This window comes from Cupressus sempervirens, chromosome 7, assembly GCF_028749045.1.
Source record: "Cupressus sempervirens isolate cs-2001-9-10 chromosome 7, ASM2874904v1, whole genome shotgun sequence".
NCBI classification, from domain to species: domain Eukaryota; kingdom Viridiplantae; phylum Streptophyta; class Pinopsida; order Cupressales; family Cupressaceae; genus Cupressus; species Cupressus sempervirens.
The window spans coordinates 243,413,785-243,438,487 of NC_143124.1; the positions used below are offsets into that span (position 1 = coordinate 243,413,785).

A 24,703-nucleotide genomic window follows, 5' to 3' on the forward strand; every position below is an offset into this window, starting at 1 on the left:
CATACTTCATAAACAAAATTAGGGTTGTGATATTGCTATCAGGATTTAACTGTGTGATTTTTGAGTCAAACTCATTGAGCCATATTTCATGAGTACTGATTCAACATGAATCTATCTCTCATGAGAATAAATGGAACACTTTGCACTCATTGGAATAAATTAGGGTTCCCATTTTTATCGTCAGGCCTCACTTTTGACAAACACAACAACTTAACCTGCACATTGCTTTGATCATTTGTAATGTTCCTTGCGATAGAAATAAGATAGAGTGTTTGCATGAAACTAATAATCACCAAATTTCCAATCCTCAAAGTCACGAAGTGCTACATCTCCTCTAAAACTTGGTTGAAAATAATTGCCTTATTTTGATGAGATGCATCAACTTCTTCATATCGTAAGGTGCAAATTTCTTAACACTCTAGCTTTGGGCACCTATCAATTTGGTGTTGTTGCTTGGGTTTGGGCCTACACTACCCATCCACTCCTCCAAAAAAGAGGTTTAAGAAATTATTAGGGGATCTAGCTCAACCTCACCTCCATTTTTTTAACACAAACACTCTTCTTTTCAGCACACAATGTTTTTGGACAGAGATAGAGCATCAACTGTTTGAAATGGAGAATTATTGCACATGACAATCTCCATCGGTATACTTTTGTCTTTCAAACCTTTTATTCATAAACTTTGCACCGTTACACTGATTAGGAATCATGGCAATGGTCATTGGAGTGACTGATAAGTTTATGGAATGCACTATCCATTAAATATAACTATTTTGTATTCTTCTAAACACCTTCTTGACATGCCAAAATAGCTTGACAACAGCTACAATAACATAGGTATCATGATCAAATTTCTTGATTGAATCCATACTTTTTACTGAGCCTAGAAATCCCCATTGTCTAGAGAAAGAGTAATGGACCTATTGAACCAATTCCTAGCCTTCACTTTGATGCATGTTGAGGAATAAAACACATTTAAAATGTTGAGATCATGTTCTCCAAACATTTCCACTAGCTCAAATATGTTGATGGCCTTATGCCAACTCTTTGCATTGATATCTCCAATGAATAAAGAAGTATTCCATATTATTTGCATTAGCACTAGACATTATTTTCAGGGATCTTAGTTTTGAAATAGTCTTTATCTCTTTATGATGGGAGGATTTCTACTCACAAGCATCCCATCAAGGATTAACTTCTATGTTCTTTGGTATATGCATCAAGATGTGACCATAACCCTAAAATAAAATCACCTGTCCATGTAGTGTCTTTGAAGTCCAAGCATCTATCTCTGATCCAATGTCATTTACCCTCAAATGAAAAGGCATGATTATAAAAAATTGCATGTAAAATCTAATACATGATCATAGAATGCTTCCAAGTTTCCAACCAATAGAAATACTCCTTTTTCCAAATAATTAATTTTTTGACCATAGTCTAGAATCAAATATTTGTTTGCACATTTGGTCTTGATAGGGTTATCAAACTACTACAAGTGTGGAATATTAAACAAGGCCTTTGGAAATAGAGCCTACATATTCATCAGCTTCAAAAAGAGAGTAACTTCACTATATAGATTTCCCACCAAAACAAAATTTGAAAACCCTAACTTTTGATAATATAATGCAAAAGAGAAACCCCAAAGCTTGTACATCCATACATCTATGCGCCCATCATACTACAAAATATATGACTAAAATCTAATGCCCTTGTATTGCTTCAACTTTCATGGTCCTTTCGATTTACTTCCATTATATTTATACATATGTCTCTTAGAAATATAATGAAATATAAAAATTTGAATCTAGGAACTTTGTACATTGAAATTAGACGACGATAGGATGTTACCAATCAATTCAACATGGCTTTAATCACTAAAAAAATTTAGAATATGGATTGATTCAAGAAAGGGGAAGATTCAAAGATGATGTAACCTTATTGGTGGGAAAACAAAATGCAAAAGAAAATAAAAACAAACCAAGCCAAAACTTGCAAAAATGGGGCAGTTATTTATAATGGACAGGGAAAAACCCCTAAAAACTAAATGTGACGATTTATAGGCTAGAAAAAGTATGAGCCTTTCTAAATCAATTCTTGGTGGTATGGAGGTAGAATAGTAACAAAGAACATCAGTATATTTTTCATTTCATATACGGGAAATGTATGCAAAGGGGGGAAAATGAATACAGATTCAAAACTTCCCTTGGCATTATTCATATCAACATTTCCTTTCAGAAATGTAGGTAAAATGTCAATAATTTTTACAATACCTTGAGTCTTTTGATTTTTGGATTTCCCATGTGATGTTTTAATTGTAATTTTCTCTACTAGTTTTTCTAAAGGAAGAGATGGGAAAAGATCTACATGGGGCTGAAAATGCATGAATCTTTTTCTACTTCTTCTCCATCATTTGGTGCTTTAGGCTGTAGTAATGCTTCATTAGTCTCCAAGAAATCAAACGGGAACAATTCATAATCAAATTCATGCTTATAGGAAGAGCCATGCAAGTATACTGATAGATATTGCATTATGTGATTAGCCATACTCTTAGAAGAGTATTCATCATCAATATTTTCTTGTGTGTAATGATCCTTCATACTTTCTTGAACAACCTTATTTGATGAAATAACATTAGAAGTCCCAAATATAAAAGAATCAAAGTTTGAAGTTTGAAAATCTCCTAATAAGTTTTCACTTGATCTATCACCCTCCAGACTTTGTTCAGTGGGAGATATATCAAGGCCAATAATAGTGTCAGTTAACTATGAAGAGTATTCATCATCATAATTAAAATGTAGATGATAGGCTCCAACTACACTACAGGAAGTGTTTTCAATCACAAGAGGGATTAGGAGATATTCATCATTGAAAACTGTTAGACTTTGATAAATAGGAGGTGTTGATTTTACTATTTTGAGAATAAGCCTTTTCTATTTAGGCTTTTCTTTAGGATAATTTATTTGTTTACAATTATAAATTCCTTCCTATGCAATGTCTTTACACTTCATTCCACTTAGAAGCATGTCATCATCTAAATTAATAGCCTCCCTTTGTGCATCTTGCAATGTTTACACTCTCTGGCACTTTAACATAAACTTCATTTCAGTTTGTAAAGCAACAATGAAAATACACAATTGATTATTTTCATTTGGTTGGCTATTTTGGGGAATTTTACCAGCACACCTATTGAACCTATCTAAATAATCCCTCATATATTCAATCTCCTTCTTTTGAATTTGAAAGAAATTTAATAATAACTTGGGAACATCAACTACAGGATTGAAATTTGAAGAAATTTTACCTCAAGATCACTCCAACAAGTGATACAACCATTGGAAATTTTTTGAAACCTATTAGCAATGCTTCCAATGAAAATCCCCACAAATAGTCTCATAAATATGTTATCTTCCTGCACACCAAGAATCCCATAGGCAACTGTAGTCATTTTAACGTGATCATCAGGCTCTTGATTTGCATCACTAGAAAATGTTGGGAGATATTCCATTGATCTTTTAGGTAAGGCTAAGTATTGAGATAAAGAAAATGGCCCAATTTGAGCCCCCCATGGCTAGGCTACAACCAAAGCCATAACACCATAATTCTTTCACTACACTCAATTAGATTTGCCAACCTCCATCCTCAGGGAGGTAACCTTTAGATATGTAAGGAAAGGAAAGCATGGGAACTTGCTTTCTTTCCCCAGTAGAGTTGCTAGAAGCTATTAGTAAATAGTTTTGTCCTTCGGATAGAAATGCAAAAAATGACTCAATATGATTCAAAATAAGAAGAAAATGTACTAACAATTGGATAGGTTATCATTTCATTAATAATCTTCCTCTGAATTGAGAGGTACAGATCCCTCATAAAAGATATTTAATGAATGTGATATATGGTTATGTCTTTAACTTGAAGATACAAAAGGATTTCTAACATCCACTCATCAATATGAGATGAATACAATTATAAGATTAATAAGTTGATAATGAGAGGAAAACTAGCAAACATCCATATGACTATCTACCAAGTCTTTCACATTACAGAGAAAATTGAGGAGATTACATAACTTGTTACACAAATTGCAAATTTGTCAACCAATTGATTTACAAACATGCACATATTTGACATGATACTACAAGAACGTATCCCAGAATCAGAAACAAACAACTATATAATTGATTTCAATTAGAAAAATAAATATTCAGACTTCAAGATCTGATATGAAATATTTCTCTTTATTTCAAAGAAACATAACAAAATGACTATAGAAACATTTTGTCCTTGTCAATATAATCAAATTGTAGAAAAATAAACTAATTCCACTAATCTCTCTATTACAATCTTCAAAACTCAAAATTTCTTCCCCTTTCTTGAAAAATGTTAATAAATTTCCCAACCTGAAAATAACCTCTTACAATTCTTTTTCACCCTTTAAATAATTTTTCCAAAGAAGTTTGGCAACTACCCCAAATTTTTATTGAACTCTTTTTCCTCTCCAACATTTTATTATAATAATTAATTCTTATAAAATAATTAATTATTTTTACATCTCATGTCAACTTTAATCTATTTTGAAAAGCTCTTACAACTTCATTTTGCAAAAAATAATTAATTCTTTTTAAAGAATTAATTATTTCAAACTCTTTTTTAACATTTGCCTTATCCCCCACTTCCATTCCTATCATTAAGTGCAATATTTATTTTTCACTTTACAATAATATTAATTCTTAAAGAATTAATTTATTTTGTATCTATCAACTTGCCCACTCCCCTTTTATATTTCTTCTTATGGGTGCATACGTTGAAATAACAATTAATTCTTTCTAGAATGAATTAGTGAGAAATTAATTTAATACCTAATTATTTTTCACTTTAATATTTAATTCCTTTGAAGAATTAAATATAATATGAATGCAAAATAAATTAAAATTTAAAATCTCCTTTTAATTTCTCACATAATTGAGTGGGAGGAAAATACTTAGGGATCCAAAACCCTAGGTAATAGTAATGTATCCTCCCATATTTCTATTTTTTTCTAACCTTTTTCCCTTTCTCCTCACTTCCATTTGAATCAAATTATGTATCCACCTCTTTTGAGTGTTCTTGTGTTTCAATCCTTGTTTTCTTTCCAGGGTTAGAGAAAATCCTATGAGAGTATCTCCTTCCCCCCAATTAATTTTGTACTAATTTCTCTCAAATCAACAAGGGGCTCCATTTTAGAGTTTGGTTGAGCACACAAAAAAATGTGGGGTCATTGAGAATCAAGCCACTAGAGGATAGGGAATCTTGGGAAATAGTGGGTGAGTTGAAAATGTAAGTTAATACAACTACATGGGCAATATTAGGTGTCATGAGATGAATAAGAATAATATTGTGGTAATAACACATAGTGTGGTGAAAATTATGCGGATGGTGAACAAAACCCTAGTGAAGGATAGTATATATTTTTCCTTCCCCTCTATACTTATGCACATCCATAATTGAGGCTTCTTTATCATGCAATAAAAATAAAGGGACAAAATTCTAGTGTTATAATGAAAGTGATTTAATAGAGAGAACCCATAGAAGTAAATCACTTTGTGGAAGCCCTCTAGGGTGATATAATCCATAATGAGAAAGAAAACATCATTCCATGGCCGCTATAGTTTTTCCCTATTGAAACCAGCTCTCAACTGAACTGTCTCTACACCCACTTTGAATACTCTATTCTTACTATTTTTATCAGCCACCTTAGTAACTCATTTCCATTTCCCTCCTTCCAGGGAGAGATTAGTCACATGTGCAATCACTACCTTATTGATTTAAAAAGTGGTGTCATTAATAGTAACTTTCCTATGATTCCAAGTATTAACTAGCTGTAATGACACCACCTCATCAAAACCATCCATGGCTTGCATAAAAGGAAACAACCTACCTTTTGTTATGTACATATACACACATTCATTATTGCACCACCCATGTTTAATCATTGAGGGTTCAATCATGTCCCTCTCACCACCCATGTGGACTAGTAGCACAAACTCCTTGATTTTCTTGTACTTGAAAGCCTTAAGAGAAATGTAGATAAAGTTATAAATGTATGTGTAGGGTTTTTTTTTGGTAAAAATAAATTTGCAAGTAAAATAATTAATAAATAAACCTTTCTATAAAATTCCTTCACCTACATAATATTTCTGACTAGCCTAAATAGAATTCATATGTCATACTCTAGCATGTAAGAATGGTAAATCAAAAGAACTCCTTCATTATTAAATAAATATTGGGAATCACTAAAATAATGACAAAGATGGATTTTTTATTGATCATTAAAGTGTCATCCCCAATCATACTTGATGGTGCGGCCCACAATTTTGCCTTACCATAATAAACTATAGACAATAAAATAATGCCTAAGTAAGGTAACACACCAATCGATATCATTGCCCCTAGTTCAAATGCCAAAAGCCCTGTTAGGCTAGCTAGTAAGCATTTCCAACTACATCATTATGCATGTGATTATGTGTAACTTCATTCTCAACAAGAGTGTGATGATATATTGTTGGTATTGAATGATTCAAAATTATCAAGAAGAGACATCTTTTTATCAATAATAAATTAATATTTTGTTATTCATATTCTCTCTTTATATATGTGCATAATTTGTTCTTTTCTCAAAACCCAACCCCACCTTGAAATGAAATTCTACTATCAATTGTATATCTCATGCTTGAAGGAGTCAAATTGGTCCATTTCAAACCTTTTAAACATATTAGTTTTCATTATATTTTCATTTAATTCTTTTATATTTTAATTTAGATTTTATTGATAATTTATTTATATTTTAATTTAACTATTTTACTTTTTAAATTAATTATTTTATATTTCATTTCTATTCTTTTTAATATTTTAAGTATTATTTATTATTTAATTCTATTTTAGAAAGTGAACATATTTTTACAATTTTATCTATTTTAGTTTATTTATTTATTTTTTATGTTTCAAATTTATTCTTCATTAAGTATCACCATGACCATGGAGTCCATTTCAATGTCTTACTATCCCATTCAAAGGACCTCACTTCTACATAAGATTTTGAATTTATTCTCTTGTGAAAAAGGTTGATAAAGTAGTAAAATGTAATAATCAATTAGTTAAATGGCCAATTAGACAACAAAGCAAAAAAAAATTGACAGATGAGGAGCCATTGTAGATGTTGAAGCCAAAGGTAAGGATTGGTCTAATACCAATATGGATAATAGTGTGTAGGTGATGACAAATGAACTCAACCAATAAAAAAAATTGATAGATGAATTGGAGAAAAATATGATATGATTAGGGAATCATAGAGGACCAAATATGAGAGTTGAAAGTCCTCATTCACTCAGATAAATAAAATGAAAAGGCAAATAAGGCTTTGAAAATTATGAACGTAAATCGATTTCAAATCAACATAAAACTACATGATGTGGTCAAATTTAGTAAGAAAATGATGGATATAACTATTAGCATTATTAATTCCAACTCTAGCTTATTAATTCTAACTCCAATAGTAGTTAATTATATAATTATGATAATTTTTGTAAATGAATAGAGTATATTTTTTTCCAATAGCTATGTTTTCTCTTTTTATCTGTGCAATTTGTCTTCTTTCTTCTATCAAGATTCTTCTTTTTATTTTTAGACTTAGCCAAAAATCTTACATGGTATCAGAGCCAGGTTGGCTAGAAGAAGAAGTACTATTTTTGTTGCAGGTATTGCAGATTAGAGCTTGCTTAAAATGAAAAATTTTCATTAGATTGGGGGTTGTTAATGTGTTTCTATTTGTAATCACGAATTGAGAAAAAGTTCCATTTTGGAGGAGATCAATGATGTCTAGCATGTATTTTTATCCATTTGTTGTCAAGCTAACCTCAGAAAATTATCTGTCTTGGAAAAAGGGGATAAAGGATCATTGCATTGAGCAAGATCTAATGCCCTATCTCCTTGGACACATTTTAGAGCCAAGCGACTATAAATAGAAAATTCTATGGTTTAATAGTAATGATATTTTTTATGGACTAATATGTCTTACTATTTCTGAGGATATTTTATATCATATAGAGTATACAGAGTTCCCTTTCATTGCTTGGATCATCATCCGATAGTTATATGGAGACATTGATTCTTCATCTAAAAGTGATGATTCCTTGGATAACTAGACTTATATGGGTGATACTAAGATTTCAATTGCCTCATCTTGTGTGAACACATCCTTTGTGGATGATCAGTTTATTGATGACCTTGGTGCTTCTATTGTTTCTTAAGAGATTAGAGTTGCTTCATCAAAAGCTTCCAATTATTCTTTGCAATAGGATCATTTGTGTCTTCTAAATCCAATTCATTGGGATAGATTTCTACCAAACATATAATTTTTGTTTGTAGAATCCCTCATTTTTGATCTAGATGATAGCATTGATTTTATTCATCTTCTCTTTGACAAAGGTGACTCTTCTTTAGTTGTTGTGAGGGAGCCTCCCAGCCCTCTTCTTCCTTCTCTACATAGTCATTCTTCATAGATTGGTATGAGTTTGGATACATTTGCACAACGTTCTGAGGAGATCTATTTGCCTTTTGATGTGAAAAATGTGTCTTTTGATTATGTTCTACAATAGTTTCTAAAAAATTATAGCCACTTTAAGATCTATATAGAGACCATGGAGTAGTTGTCAAAGGTATCATACATCTTGAGATTTCTTCCTTCATATTCCTTTCAGGATTGGGGAGACTTCACTCATTCATCTTCAATTATGTTTCTTCCTAAAGGGAAGAATGTTGTTCGAAGATCATGGACCACCTTCTACACTCAATTTCGAGTATCTACCATTGACTACACAACACAAAGGGATCTATGTTCTCTTCCATTTCATTTTCTTGGAGATCTTCTTGGGGTGAAAGAAATTGGAGCATGGTAGTTGTATTACTCTATTAGCTACAACTATTTTGAGGAGGGATTTTATTCCCACTGGGTTTTCCCTCTTTCCTCTTTATTTTCCTCATAATTTTCTTTTCTCCAAAGTTAGAATTAAGTGGGGGTGTTCGTGAATAATTCCAACTACAAATGCATAATACACATGGCCAATGCAAACGCTAAGACATGGTCAATACAAACATTGATTCACTATTTTTAAAAATTGCTAGCACCATTTTTAACTCTGAGTTTAGATTTCCATGCATCTTTGACTATAGCGTATGTAGGGGAATGTTTGCTATTTAGTTTCTATATTTATGATAACCATTGTAAATGAAATTGAGATTTTTTGTTTTTCAATAGCTTAGTTTTCTCTTTTATTTGTGCAATTTGTCTTCTTTCTTCTATCAATATTTTTATTTTTATTTTTAGACTTAGCTGAAAATCTACATGGTATCAAAGCCAGGTTGGTTGGAAAAAGAAGTACTATTTTTGTTGCAGGTATTGTAGATTAGAGCTTGTTTAAAATGAAATTTTTTCATTACATTGGGGGTTGTTAATGCGTTTCTATTTGTAATGAAGAACAGAGAAAAAGTTCCATTTTGGGGGAGATCACTGATGTCTAGTATGTATTTTCACCCATCTGTTGTCAAGCTAACATCAAAAAATTGTTTCTCTTGGAGAAAAGGGATAAAGGGTCATTGCATTGAGCAAGATCTAATGCCCTATCTCCTTGGACACATTTCTAAGCCAAGCAAGTATGAACAGAAAATTGCATGGTTTAATAGTAATGATATTGTCTATGGACTAATATATCTTACTATTTTTGAGGATATTTTATATCATATAGAGCACACAAAGTTTACTTTCATTGCTTGGACCATCATCCATTAGTTGTATGGAGACATTGATTCTTCATCTGAAAGTGATGACTCCTTGGATAACCAGACTTCTATGGGTGATACTAAGATTTCAATTGCCTCATCCTATGTGAACACATCCTTTGTGGATGATTAGTTTATTGATGACCTTGATGCTTCTATTGTTTCTTTAGAGATTAGAGTTCCTTCATCAAAACCTTCCAATGTTTCTTTGCAACAGGATCATTTGTGTCTTCTGGATCCAATTCATTGGAATAGATTTCTACCAGACATATCATTTTTGTTTGTAGAATCCCTCATTTTGGATCTAGATGATAGCATTGAATTTATTCATCTTCTCTTTGACGAAGGTGACTCTTCTTTAGTTGTTGTGAGGGAGCCTCCTGGCTCTCTTCTTCCTTCTCTACATAGTCATTCTTCACAAATTGATATGAGTTCGGATACATTTGCACAACATTTTGAGGAGATCTATTTTCCTTTTAAGGTGAAAAATGTGTCTTTTGATTATGTTCTAAAATAGTTTCTAAAAGATTATAGCCATTTCAAGATTTGTATAGAGACCATGGAGTAGTTGTCAGAGGCATCATACATCTTGAAATTTCTTCCTACATATTTCTTTTAGGAATGGGGAGACTTCATTCATACATCTTCAGTTATGTTTTTTCCTAAAGGGAATAATGTTGTTTGAAGATCATGGAGCACCTTCTGCACACATTGTCAAGCATCTACCATTCACTACACCCCATGGAGGCATCTATATTTTCTTCCATTTCACTTTCTTTGAGATCTTCTTGGGGTCAAAGAAATTTTAGTATGGTAGTATTATTGCTTTATTAGCGAATATTTTGAGGGGGGGAGTTTTTATTCCCACTGGGTTTTCCCTCTTTCCTCATTAACTAATCTTTATTTAGAATTAAGGGGGGGGTGTTAGCATTATTAATTCCAAATCCAGCTTATTAATTCCAACTCCAATGGTAGTTAATTCCAAATCCAATGGTAGAATAGATGTGGTCAAGCGAAAATGCTGATTCATTGTTTTCAACTGCAAGCACCAGTTTTAACTCTGAGTTTAGATTGTCATGCATCTTTGACTGCAATGCATGTAGGGGAAGACTTGTTATTTAGTTTATATAATTATGAAAATTTTTGTAAATGAATAGAGGTTTTTTTTTTTCAATAGCTCTGTTTTCTCTTTTTATCTATGCAATTTGTCTTCTTTCTTCTATCAAGATTCTTCTTTTTATTTTCAGACTTAGTTGAAAATCTTACAATGATGACATCTTCCTTCAACACTCTATCTAGGAGGAGCTACAATACAAGAATCCTAAATAAAGGATGTGAGAGGAGACTCTATTGATTAGTACCTAGCTAGTGAAAGAAATACCTATTTTTGATATGGCTACACGTAAACCTATAAAGTCTTTCTTTCCAAATGCTTTTAAGAAACTCAATGAAGAGTGGAAGGAGATTCATCTCTCTTCTAAGAAACTCAATGAAGAATGAAAGGAGATTCATCTCCCTTCTGTTTAGTTTCCCATGTAATGCTTTTGGTCTCTAGTAGTTTTAATTGATGGTCTTTTTGTTTACATCAATTTCCAATAATTTTTAAAAAAAAATTATCCTTTATTTTGAAAAAAAAAAAAAAAAAAAACACATTAATCACTCAAGAGTTAAAATAAAATTGTAGTGTTCAAATCCAAATTGTATTTCAATGAAAACTGTTCAAAACTATTAAACTAACCGTAAAAGCTATCAATTTACAGACAGCGACAAGTAGCTTGTTTTAGACATACATACATATAGAATCCTAAAAATAACTGTTAAAGATGCACTTTCAATCTACTTCATACTGCTAATTAATAAATCAACACCTGATTTTTCCTTGAAACTAGGACTAGAATACGCAAAAAGAGGGGTAAAAATTTATTAAGACGGAAAGGAATACAACAAGGAGAGCTCAACAAGGAGTTCGATCCTGAGCAACAAGATCATCAAATTCTTGCACCATCTCAAAGGATAGTTGCCCCCTATCCCTAATATTCCAACCCGAATCATGACTAGAAGCCCATTTGGCTAAACAATCAGCAGGTCTATTCCATTCTCGCAGAATATACTTGAACCTAATGAACTGAAAAGAGGAAGAGAAGAAAAGAATCTGCTTAACAACAGTGGCCAGCTGCCAACTAACATCCTCAAGCTCTTTCGAAGAAAGCATGTTCACCACCACCTAGGAATCAGACTCACAAATAATCTTACTCCATCCCCACAAGAAACACTGTTCCACAGCATATAAAATAGCCTGAGCTTCCATGAGATTTTTAGTATAATCACCCTTATGAATTGAGAAGAAAAATTTAACATTCCCAAAACTACAACGAGCCACTCCGCCAATACCAGCCGGACAAGGATTCCCACGAGAAGAACCATGAGTGTTAATTTTCAGAACTCCACAGGGAGGAGGAGTCCAGTGCCCATCCCAGTTAACCCGACCCTTCCTCTGATGGTGAATCTGCCTGGACATAGAAGGAAACCTATGAGCCGTAACCCCATCTTGAAGATGAAAATTGAGGTGATTACAGATAGAAAGATCAACCAGATCCATACCCCCATCAAGCTCACACTTCACAAGAATAGTTTCTTGGAGAGAATGTGATATTTTCCACCAAAGATGCAAAACACCAAGCCGAACATCTTGGAATATGCGACGATTCCTCTCCAACCAGATATGCCAAAGCATGAAAGATGGGCCAGCAATCCAAGCAGCATGGAAAGAAGAAGACTTGGAGGGAGCACTACCCAAGCGAGCCCAGAACTCAGGCAAAGAGGAAGCATGCCGACAAGAGCAACCCCAAGCGCTCCACCAAAGGTGCCATATTTGAGTAGAATAGGAGCAATGGAAGAATAGATGGGAGACAGAATCCTCTCCATTACCACACAAAACACAATAAGAGGGGCCCTGAAATCCACGTTTACAAAGATTATCCCAGGTAAGACAATGGTTGTGAGCCACTAGCCACATGAAAAAATTGCACTTGGACCAAGAAACTTTATTCCAGACTTGCTTCCACCAAGGGACCTCAGCATCCCCAAATAATTGTCTAGTTATCTCCTGATACCCAGCAGAGACATGATATTTACCAGACAAGGTACCGCCCCAAGCCAATACATCTGGACCAAGCAAAGAGAAACACTCTCTAGAGGCCAGAATTTGAGAAAGCTCTTGACGATCCATGTCTGTACCTCCAGGAGGCCAATCAGAGGAATGCTTCCATCTATAACCAACAACAGGTCCCAATTGATAAGGAGTCTTGTAATGAGCCACTTTATCCCATCCAGCGGCAAGAAAAGAGTCACAAAGAGGCTGAAGATGAGGGTATATGGATAAAATGGAAGGGAATCCATCCCAAGCATCAAACCAAACAAAAGCCTAAGAACCTCCTTTACATATCCAGAATAGACCCCTCTTCACCAACATCGCACCTGTCTTCAAAGTATGCCAAACCATTGAGCCACGACCTTCAAGAGGAAGTGCAGAAATAGAGCAAGGATCAGCACCATGAAAATATTTATGAGTGATAATACGAGCCTAAAGTTGATGCTTTCTAGAGCACCATCGCCAATAAAGTTTAGCAGCCAAAGCTTGTCTACTCAATAGAGCAGAATGAAGACCAAGACCACCCTCCTTTTTAGGCCTACAAACAGTTGCCCAATTAACCAAGCTCCATTTAGTACTACACAAATTACCACTCCAAAGGAATTGTTGAGAAAGAGCATCAAACTCCTTGAGAAAGTAAATAGGTGCAGCATGAACCATGCTTCTATAAGTAGGAAGAGCTTGGATAACAGCTTGAAGAAGAGTAACCCGGGCAGCAGTGGAAAGCCATCTATGAGTCCAATGATTTACCTTATCCTAAAGGTTGGTAATCAAATTTTGCCAGAAGAGACGTGGTTGCCTGGAAACAGCAATAGGAATGCCAAGATAAGTCAAAGGAAGTGAACCTATCTGAAACCGTAGGATACCAACAATCCTGTGCTAAATAGAATCAGGAGTGTTAAAAAAGTAAATGAAAGATTTGTGCTCATTAACTTTCTGGCCTGAAGCTGCCAAATAAACGTCCAAAGCATGTCGAAAGGCTTCAGCTTCCTTGATCCTAGCAAGACCGGCAAGAGTAGAATCATCAACAAATTGAAGATGGGAAAGAGAAGGTAAGCCATTACCCCATTGCCAGCCTTGAATAGAATTCTGGGACACCTGATGCTTAATGAATCTGCCCAAGCCTTCAGCCATGATGATGAATAGATATGGGGAGACAGGGTCACCCTGGTGGAGGCCTCTAGAAGCACCAAATAGTTGTGAAGGTTGACCATTAATAAGAATAGAAAAAGAGGCAGAAGTAACGCAACTCATAATCCAACTCACCCAGTCAGAGCTAAATCCAAAAGAAAGAAGAATACTCCTTAGGAAGCTCCATTTAACTCTATCGTAGGCCTTAGCCATATCCAGCTTAACAAACATGGCTCTCTCCCTTGAAGTAGCCATAGAGTGAATAGCCTCAGTAGCAATAACCACCCCATCCAAAATTTGTCTTCCAGCAACAAAACCACCTTGTTCTTCTGAGATAATAATGGGAAGCCACCTTTTCAGTCTCTCAGCAATCAGCTTAGTAATAACTTTGTAGACCACATTACGTAAGGCAATTGGTCTAAAAAACTCCAATTGATTAGCACCCTCTCTCTTAGGAATAAGAGTCAAGAATGTAGAGTTCAAAGCTCGAAGCATCTGCTTGCTAGCATAGGATCCTTTAATCACCTCCAACAAATCATGATTAATGATGTCCCAAAATTCCTGAAAGAATTCAACTGGAAAACCATCAGGACCAGGAGCCTTCCCCTTAGGCATGCCAAAGACCACCGCCTCCAGCTCTTCCAAAGAGATAGGATGCATGAGATAATCATTCATTTCCTGAGTGATAAGGGAAGGAATACATGACAAAATAATATTTTCTTCATTATCAGCAGGAGGAGAGTCCTTAGAGAAGAGGGTAGAGAAGTACGAAATAGCCTCCTGGAACAAAGCTGGCAAGGAATTCAGTTGGATACCTTGAGAATTAACCAAAGAAGAGATAGTGCTCTGATTCCGGCGAGATTGCACTATTTTATGGAAAAAGGCAGTGTTTTGATCACCTTCCTGGAGCCAAATTATAAATAAAAACAAAGTAAATAAAAACAAATATAAAGTATTCTAACATTCTAATTGCCTAAATCCATAACTGGTAATGAAATTAGAAACTGTTAAATTTCAATTCTAGGATTAAAAAAAGTGACTACATTAGCTGTTTGTTTGATTTCATACTGCTCCGAAAATTACAGTGCTAACATATATAATAAGATGATTACAGTAGTTGGGAGTAATAGGCAAAATAAAGAAGTAAATGTGTTGAATAGTTGATATTTGTATTTTTTTTTTCTTTTTAATCGAATGAAATTTGATCCATATTCTCCACTCCTTTTTTTTCAATATAGACTTAAAAATAATAAATTAATCTGGAGCTTTATTATCTTTCATCTGAAATGCAGATCGTTGTATCACATTTCATACTTTTTACAAAAGACACAAGAACATCAGACATCTTGCATATAAACAAATAATGTAAACAGTTTTCCTTTCCATGTGTGGGGTCTGCTGGATTACAATTTAGGAATGGGAATCTGAAATTCTTGATTTGGGTTTCTGGAACTTGAAATCCAGATTAAGGTTTCTGGAAATTTTTTTGGGACTATTTGGTTCAAACTTAAAAATATTTGATATTCAATTTTTTTTAATTCCGAGCCCATTTGGTTCAAAATGCGAATATATGGTTCAAAATACCAATGTGTGGTTCAAAAAATGAATATAAAAGTTATAGTGAGAAAGACTATTCGTATCTCTCACTTTTTCAAAGACCTATTTATGATGCTTTCAACTATGCACATGCCAAAAATGTCAATATTCATTGCAAAATAAAAATTCAAGAAAAAAGTTTTAAAAAACAAGACAAAAGAATTTCGATGTCTGAGGTACTAATTATTTTATTTAATCCAAACATATGATCAAGTAATAGCGGATAATTCCCCACCCCACGATTTAAAAAAATTAAATTTCAAAGATTTATGCAAAAGAAGGTAACCTCAAATGGCCATCTGAATGTCAAACCCAATTAAATTTTACTTTAGTTGAAATCCTCATTTTCAAAAAATGAGATTTAAAATGGGAATTAAAATGGGAATTCCAAATAACAAGTATTTTGAGGAATTTGAAATCCTTCTTTTGGGGGTGAAATGGGGATACCGGATTCTACTTTTTCTCAATTCTAATTTTGATTGTGCAAACACAAACAATGGATTATAATTTTTTTAGAATTCCAAATGCCAATTCCATTCTAATTCCAACTACCAAACGGGCATAACTATGGACAAATAGGACTACAAGCAGAATACGCATATGTAAATTTTTAAAATTTTGAATTCTTCATTTGAATCCACCAAATCGAAATTGGAATACAAAATAAAATAAGAATAACTATTCCAATTTTGGCCCAAAAATGAAGTTTTACAATTCCACCCAAATAGGTGGAATTGAAATACGTATTCCTATTCCAGTTTTATTTATTTTCGAAAACAGAAATTTTTGCGTCCACAAATTCCCCATCAAATTTGGCTGAACCAAATAGAGAATAGGAATATGTAACCCCATTTTGTATTCCAAAATAGCTATTCCTATTCTCAAAGGGCTCGTTTGGCTGTGGGAATAGGAATATGTATTCCAAAATAGAAAATGGGACTACGTATTCTTGTTCTCTATTTGGTTCAGCCAATATTTGATGGGAATTCGCAGACCAAAAAATTTATGTTTTCTAAAATAAAAAAATGGAATAGGAATACGTATTCCAATAACATCTATTTTGGTAGAATTGCAAAACCCCATTTTTGGGCCAAAAATGGAATACGTATTCCATTTATACTTCATATTCCAATTCCATTTTAGTGCATCCAAACGAGGAATTCAATTTTTTTATAATTTACATATGCCTATTCTACTTGTATTCCATTGGCCAAACGGACCCAAAAGGACACCCTGATGTTGATTATGATGTTGGGTATGTTCTTGCAAACATGCTCATCTGTCTCCCTTCAATGGTCTGCACCACTCTTCCTTCTCCATCAAACACAAATATTTTATTCCTAGTCGGGTGCACACAAATCCATCCACTGCTCTTGACTAAAACTTGTGCACTTCTTAGGCTATTTATACCAATCCCATTACACAAAACTTCTGTACATAGACTCCTGGGCAAGTTAGGCAGTTCTGACCATCTGCCATCCCCATCATCTTCATTCAATTTCCATAATCGCAGATTTTTTTGTACACCAAAACCACCTTCCCATCACACCCACTCAACTGCCATTGATTGTAATTTTGAGAAATAGAATCATCTGGAAGTTCAATAACATCCCAATTCTTTTTCCTTACGTCAAATGATACAATGTACAACCAACACTTGTTTGGCCCAAGTTCAATTGAGTTAACCCAATAAAACCTTCCTCTAAAGTACACCCCTTCACCAAGTGGGTTAACTGATTTGCTTATATTCATCTGCAATTTTGTCCATGCATTCATTTTTGAATTATAAACCTCCATTACCATATTATTTTCCTCTCTGACTATACAACTTCTTCGAATGATTAAGTTACAGACTCTTGTCGAACAGTCGAAGGCGAATCCAATGAAATCATGTCGCCTAATTTGAGTAGGAGGGGGAAGCTTTTTCCATGTCTGGGTGATAGGATTGTTGGAAATTTACGTCAACACCTGCAGGTTGTCCTCGAGCCCCACACCCATCTACCCTGTCAGATCACCGCAGGCATTCATGGACGGTAGGCATTCATTTCGGTAGGTGAGATTTTTGAATTTGAACATTGAGAGGGAAAATGGAATGTGATAAAAGGAATGTCATTCATTCATTCAAGCAGAGAGAGATAGAGTGTAGATCAAGCAAATCTGATTAGAAGTTGCAAAGAAGAACAGTGGAAGAAGATCAGCAAATCCAATCGTCAGAGTGCAGAGAAGGAAGTTTGTTTATTTCGTGCCTGCAGTTGCACGTCTTCTCTCTGTTCACTCTGTAAGTTTATTGTTCATTAGATTCGACATGTGAAGCAGTGATTGCTCCAGGTACTTTTGTATGCAGCCATTAGAGCTGCAAGTTTAAAGTTTGAAGTATTGAAGTCATTTGAAATTTAGGGTAAATTTAGGGTTTTTTCTGGTTGAAGCCGAATGCTCCCAGATTTGTAATAGTTTAAATCTTAGATTGAATAGAAAGCAAGCCAACATACTTACTCTATTGTTCTTCATCTTCTATTCATTGGATTTAACAAGTTTGGTTGAAAGCTTAAAGCATTTGGCTTTCTGGTTTTAATGGTGAAAGCATTCACGTTGAAATATTTCCTAAGTTTGAAATAGAACACTCAGCATCTTCTTTCTCCGTTGGTGCCAAGCTCACTCAGCATCCATTGGTGCTGAGCATTTCTTTTGTGAGCCAAGCATACTCAGCATTTTTTGCCGAGCTCCTATTTGTGCCGAGTTCACTCGGCACCTGTTGCCTATCACTCGGCACCTTCAAGTGTCGAGCAAGTGCCAAGTAAAACTGGCACTCGACACCTTTATGTGCCGAGCAAACTTTTAGGGTTAGGGTTGTAGTTTTAAGTTGTGAGTTTGGTTTTAATCTATATTTATCACATGGTATCAGAGCTTTGAGGCCCCACATCCACAACAGTGAGTTAGGGCATTTTGTTTTCTTGGGATATTTGACATGGCAAGAGATGCAGGAAAGATATGGCAGCAGCCACCATCATTTAATGGACAGAATTATGATACATTTACAAAGAAGATGAAAACCATTATGGTTGCAAATGATTTGTGGGAGTTTGTGGTAAATGGATTCAATGATGTGATTGATCCAACTCAGTATGCTACCCTCACAAATGCACAAAAGACTCATTTGAAAGAGTCAAGGAGGAAGGATGCTAAGGCATTGAGTTTGATTGAGGCAGCAATGACAGAGACAGTTTTCCCAAAGATTGCAGCAGGAAATTATGCAAAAGAAGCATGGGATATCCTTGGGATGAACTTCAAGGGGACTGATAAAGTTCGTATTGTAAAGCTACAGAATATCAAGAGAGAGTTTGAGAACCTTCAGATGAAGGAGAATGAATCAGTTGCAGACTTCAGTTCAAGGACCTTAAATGTGATTAACCAACTGAAGTCAAATGGAGAAGACTATCAAGAGAAGAGGATAGTGGAGAAGATATTGAGGATTTTACCTCATAAATATGATCATTTGGTCATGACCATAGAAGAGGCAAAAGACCTCACTACTTTGACAATGGATTAGTTGATGGGTTCTCTTCAAACCCATGAGTATAGGATCAATAGATCCACATCTTCTTCTACCCAAGACCAAGCATTCAAGGCTCAGTCAAATCCAAATGGAAGGGGGAGAGGAAGAAATGGCTCAGGCAGAAACTCCAGAGGTAGAGGCCAAGGAAATGGAGGACAAAGAAATGTTGCAGGAGAAAGCTCAGGAAGAGCAGATGGAGCAAGTAGCTCACAAAATACTTCAAGAGGAGGTAAGAAAAACTACAACTCAAATAAGAGTAATGTAGAATGCTACTACTATCATAAATATGGGCATTATGCAAATGAATTTTGGAAGAAGCAGAAAGATTAGTCAGGACAAGCAAATGTGGCTGATGTGAATATGGGAAGAGAAAACACTGCCTTCATCATGTGTAATATTGGTGAAGAAGGAAGCCCTGAGGTTTGGTACCTCGACAGTGGATGTAGCAACCACATGAGTGGTAATGAAACCTTGTTTTCATTCATTGAAAAGAGTTTCAAATCAAAAATTAAGATGGGTAACAATGGAACCCTACCAGTTGTGGGCAAAGGATCTATTATGGTCCGTACCAAGAAAGGTGAGAAAAGGGAAATACAAAATGTGTATTTTGCCCCTGGTATGAAGCACAATTTGATGAGCATTGGTTAGCTCATTCAAAATGGATACAAAGTGCTGATGGAGAATGACATGTGTGTCATTCAAGAAAAGGATGGGAGCAAGAACCTACTTGCAACAGTTCAAATGACCAAGAACAAAATGTTTCCCTTGAGGATTGAGACATGTTTCTCATCTCAAGTTCATGCTGCACCTCCCACACAATCAGCTCTAAGGAGTGTGATTGAAGACACCTCACGGCTATGGAACCTCAGGTATGGTCATCTTGGCTATGCTGGTTTAAATTTATTGTTAAATAAAAGAATGGTAGATGGTTTTCCACGTGTAGGAAATTCTTGTGACAAGTGCGAGGCTTGTATTTTGAGTAAGCAACATAGGCTTCCCTTTAATTTTGGGAATTCTAGGAGGGCTAGATATCCATTAGAATTAGTGCATACTGACCTAGTCGGTCCTATGCAAGTTACTTCCATTGGGAAGAGTACATATTTTATGACATTTATTGATGATTTCAGTCGTAGGACATGGGTGTATTTTTTAATGAATAAATATGAAGCATTTGATAAATTTGTAGAATTTAAAGCCCAGACTGAAAGAGAATGTGGACGTTATATCAAGGTCCTAAGATCAGAAAAAGGAGGGGAGTATACCTCCAATTCTTTTGTAAACTTTTGCAGGAAACATGGCATTAAGAAAGAGCTCACAGCCAGCTATACACCACAGCAGAATGGAGTGGCTGAAAGAAAGAACATGACCATTGTTGAAATGGCAAGGAGCATGATGAAAGAGAAAGGTCTCCCAACTGATTTTTGGGGAGAGGTTGTGGCAACAGTAGTTTACCTAATTAATAGGTGTCCTACAAAGGAAGTTCGTAACAGAATTCCAATGGAAGCTTGGTCATGAAGAAGATGGACAGTTGAACACTTAAGAGTGTTTGGATGTGTAGCATATGCACATATGCCTAAAAAGCAAAGGCAGAAATTTGATGATAAAGGTGTGAAATGCATTTTCATAGGGTATAGCCCAGAATCAAAGGCATACAGATTGTATGACCCATTGAACAACAAGATGATACTTTCAAGAGATGTGGAATTTTTTGAAAATTAGTCTTGGTATGGTTCAACTGATGAGTCACCGAGCACTTCTAGTAAAGTGCCAGTTATGAGTGAAGAAGATGCTAATGAATAGAAAGAAGGAGCAGATAGAAGAAAAGGCAAGCAGATTCAGATACTGCCGAGCTCCTCTAGGCATGACCGAGTGTCAGTGTCGAGTACCAGTGAAGACCGAGTCAGTCAACAATGCAATAGCAATGAAGATTCCAATCCCACACTCTCCTCCCTATTACCAAGAAAGACCAAGAGTCTTAGGGAGATATACCAAGATGAAAGGTATGAAGATTATGATGAGAGTGTTAATTTTGCATTATTTTCTCATAGCGATCCAATATATTTTGAAGAAGCTATTAAGGAGAACAAATGGTGTAATGCCATGGATGAGGAAATAGATGCTATAGAAAGGAATGAGACATGGGAGCTAACTGATTTGTCTCCTAAGAAGCAAGTGATCAGAGTGAAATGGGTCTATAAGATCAAACGCAATGCTGAAGGCAAGATTGATAGGCATAAGGCAAGGCTGGTAGTCAAGGGCTACAAACAGCAGTATGGAAGAGATTATGATGAGACTTATGCCCCAATTGCAAGAATGGAAACCGTGCATGCTGTCATAGCAATTGCAGCTCAGCATAAGTGGAAGGTATTTCAAATGGATGTGAAGTCCACCTTCCTAAATGGTGTATTGAAGGAAGAAGTGTATGTGGAGCAGCCACCTCATTATGAAGTTGCAGGTGAAGAAAATAAAGTATATAGATTGAAGAGGGTTCTCTATGGGCTCAAGCAAGCTCCAAGAGCATGGTATAGTAGGATTGACTCATATTTGATGAGCAATGGCTTTAGCAAAAGCAATGGTGAGCCCACTCTTTACATCAAGGAAGCAGATGGTAATGTATTGATTGTTGTCTTGTATGTAGATGATTTGATTTTTTTTGGAAATGACAAGGCTCTAATTGGTGAGTTCAAAGAGGCCATGAAAAGTGAATTTGAAATGACAGACCTAGGTCTCTTGAAATACTTTCTAGGCATAGAAGTAAAACAAATGCATGATGGCATCTTCATCTCTCAAGAAAAGTATGCAAGGAAAATCTTGGAGAGATTTAAAATGCAGAATAGTAAGGCAACCCCCACACCAATAGCAATAAGTCTGAAGTTGAGCAAGGAAGACTCTAGCAAGAGAGTGGATCCAACACTATACAAGAGTATGGTTGGAAGTCTAATGTATTTGACTGCAACTCGGCTAGACCTAATGCATGTAGTAAGTCTAATTTTCAGATTTATGGAAACACCAAAAGATTTTCATTGGTAAGCGGGAAAGAGGATCCTAAGTTATGTGAAAGGTACCAAGGGATTTGGGATTTTGTATACTGCATCAAATGAATTCAAGTTGGTGGGATACAGAGATAGTGATTGGGCTAGAAGCTTAGATGATAGGAAGAGCACTTCTGGATACATGTTTCATATCGGATCGGGTGCAATTTCATGGGCATCCAAGAAGCAACCTATTGTTGCTCAATCTACAGCTGAGGCTGAATACATTGCAGCAAATGTAGCAGCATGTCAAGCAATTTGGCTAAGGAGAATCTTGACAGATTTGAATGAAAGGCAAGAGGATGGAACCACAATTTATTGTGACAACATCTCCTCAATTGCATTTTCTAAGAATTCAGTCTTCCATAAGAGAAGCAAGCATATAGAAATTAGATATCACTTCATCAGAGAGTTGGTGGAGAATGGGGATATCACAATGATTTTTTGTAAGTCAGAGCAGTAACTAGCAGATATTTTTACCAAGCCATTAGGCATTGGAACTTTTGTGCATCTAAGACAGAGTCTTGGTGTAGTTGATGTGGATCAGCTGTGATCCTTGTTTTGTTTGGCTTGGGACAAAGGGGGAGTGTTGGAAATTTACGTCAACACCTGCAGGTTGTCCTTGAGCCCCACACCCATCTACCCTGTCAGGTCACCGCAGGCATTCATGGACGGTAGACATTCATTTCATTAGGTGAGATTTTTGAATTTGAATGTTGAGAGGGAAAATGGAATGTGATAAAAGGAATGTCATTCATTCATTCAAGTAGAGAGAGATAGATTGCAGATCAAGCAAATCTGATTAGAAGTTGCAAAGAAAAACAGTGGAAGAAGATCAGCAGATCCAGTCGTCAGAGTGCAGAGAAGGACGTTTGTTTATTTCGTGCCTGCAGTTGCACGTCTTCTCTCTATTCACTCTATAAGTTTATTGTTCATTGGATTCGACCTGTGAAGCAGTGATTGCTCCAGGCGCTTTTGTATGTAGCCATTAGAGTTGCAAGTTTAAAGTTTGAAGTATTGAAGTCGTTTGAAGTTTTAGGGTAAATTTAAAGTTTTTTCTGGTTGAAGCCGAATGCTCCTAGATTTGTAATAGTTTAAATCTCAGATTGAATAGAAAGCAAGCCAGTATACTTACTCTATTGTTCTTCATCTTCTATTCATTGGATTTAACAAGTTTGGTTGAAAGCATTCACGTTGAAAAATTTCCTAAGTTTGAAACAGAACACTCGGCATCTTCTTTCTCCGTTGGTACCGAGCTCACTCGGTATCCATTGGTGCCGAGCATTTCTTTTGTGAGCTGAGCATACTCGGCATTTGTTGCCGAGCTCCTCTTTGTGCCGAGTTCACTCGGTACCTGTTGCCTGTCACACGGCACCTTCAAGTGCCGAGCAAGTGCCGAGTAAAACTGGCACTCGGCACCTTCATGTGCCGAGCAAACTTTTAGGGTTAGAGTTGCAGTTTTAAGTTGTGAGTTTGGTTTTAATCTATATTTCTCACAAGGATTGCAAAGGTAAAACAAAATGGGAGCTCCGTCCTCAGAGCAGCAGAGAACATTCTTGCAGGAAGCAACAACATTAATTGAGTCACAAGCCAAAAATTCCAAGGAGAGTTTATATACATGAGAATTGGGAGCCGGTTGAAGAAGGTATAGATTGTTATTGTAAGAGTGTGTCCACTGCGAAGGCAGTAAGCGGCCGATAAGAAGAGAAGAGGTAGAAGAGGGAAGAACTGAAGCCATTATCCTTTGGAAGCATTGTGATGGAGAGAGAAGAAACTTCCATTGTTTACAAACTGCTCTGAATTTGCCAATCACCAAAGTGGACAGCTTGGCTAAAACAAGTAACAGTAAATCTTCGGGCAGGCTGCCCCATATTTCAGAACTCATCTCCATTTTTTCTTTCATTGAATTAATATTAATCCGATCAAATGCCTATCTCCTATATTTATCTGGAAGATCCTCACGATTCAATGACCTTATCGAATCTACGTCTTTAAAAAACAAAGATAAACAGCTGAAGTGCTGTATTTGATAACTGTAAACTTGACGTAGATGATCTATCTATAACAGGAAGCGCGTGTCGTGTATATCTGTAATCTCATTGTCGTAAATTGCTGGCGACATTTTCTGCACATGGGGAGTTCCAATATAGCAAGTTCTTCATTTTCAAAGTTTGTGTTTTGTATGGTGAATATTACATATTATCAATACCGTCCGACCCTCTCGTCAAGGTGAAACCCGCACGGCCTAATTCCCCTATACATGTCTACAAATTTGCCGACCTAAAAAGACGTACCAGAATATATTGTAATTGGAAATTTAAGTTTATTTAAAATTATTAACCTAACTAACAATCAAGATTAGCGTTTTCAGAAATTCTTTCAGTCAGTTTCAAATTGTTAATTATATTTATTTCTATACATCTTTTTATATTA

At 35.4% G+C, this 24,703-nt stretch overlaps 1 pseudogene; it reads right to left on the reverse strand.

Moving 5' to 3' along the window:
* Positions 1-16,928: 16,928 nt before the first annotated feature.
* LOC149546401 (F-box protein At5g49610-like) lies at positions 16,929-24,161 on the reverse strand (annotated as a pseudogene).
* Between the last annotated feature and the right edge of the window lie 542 nt (positions 24,162-24,703).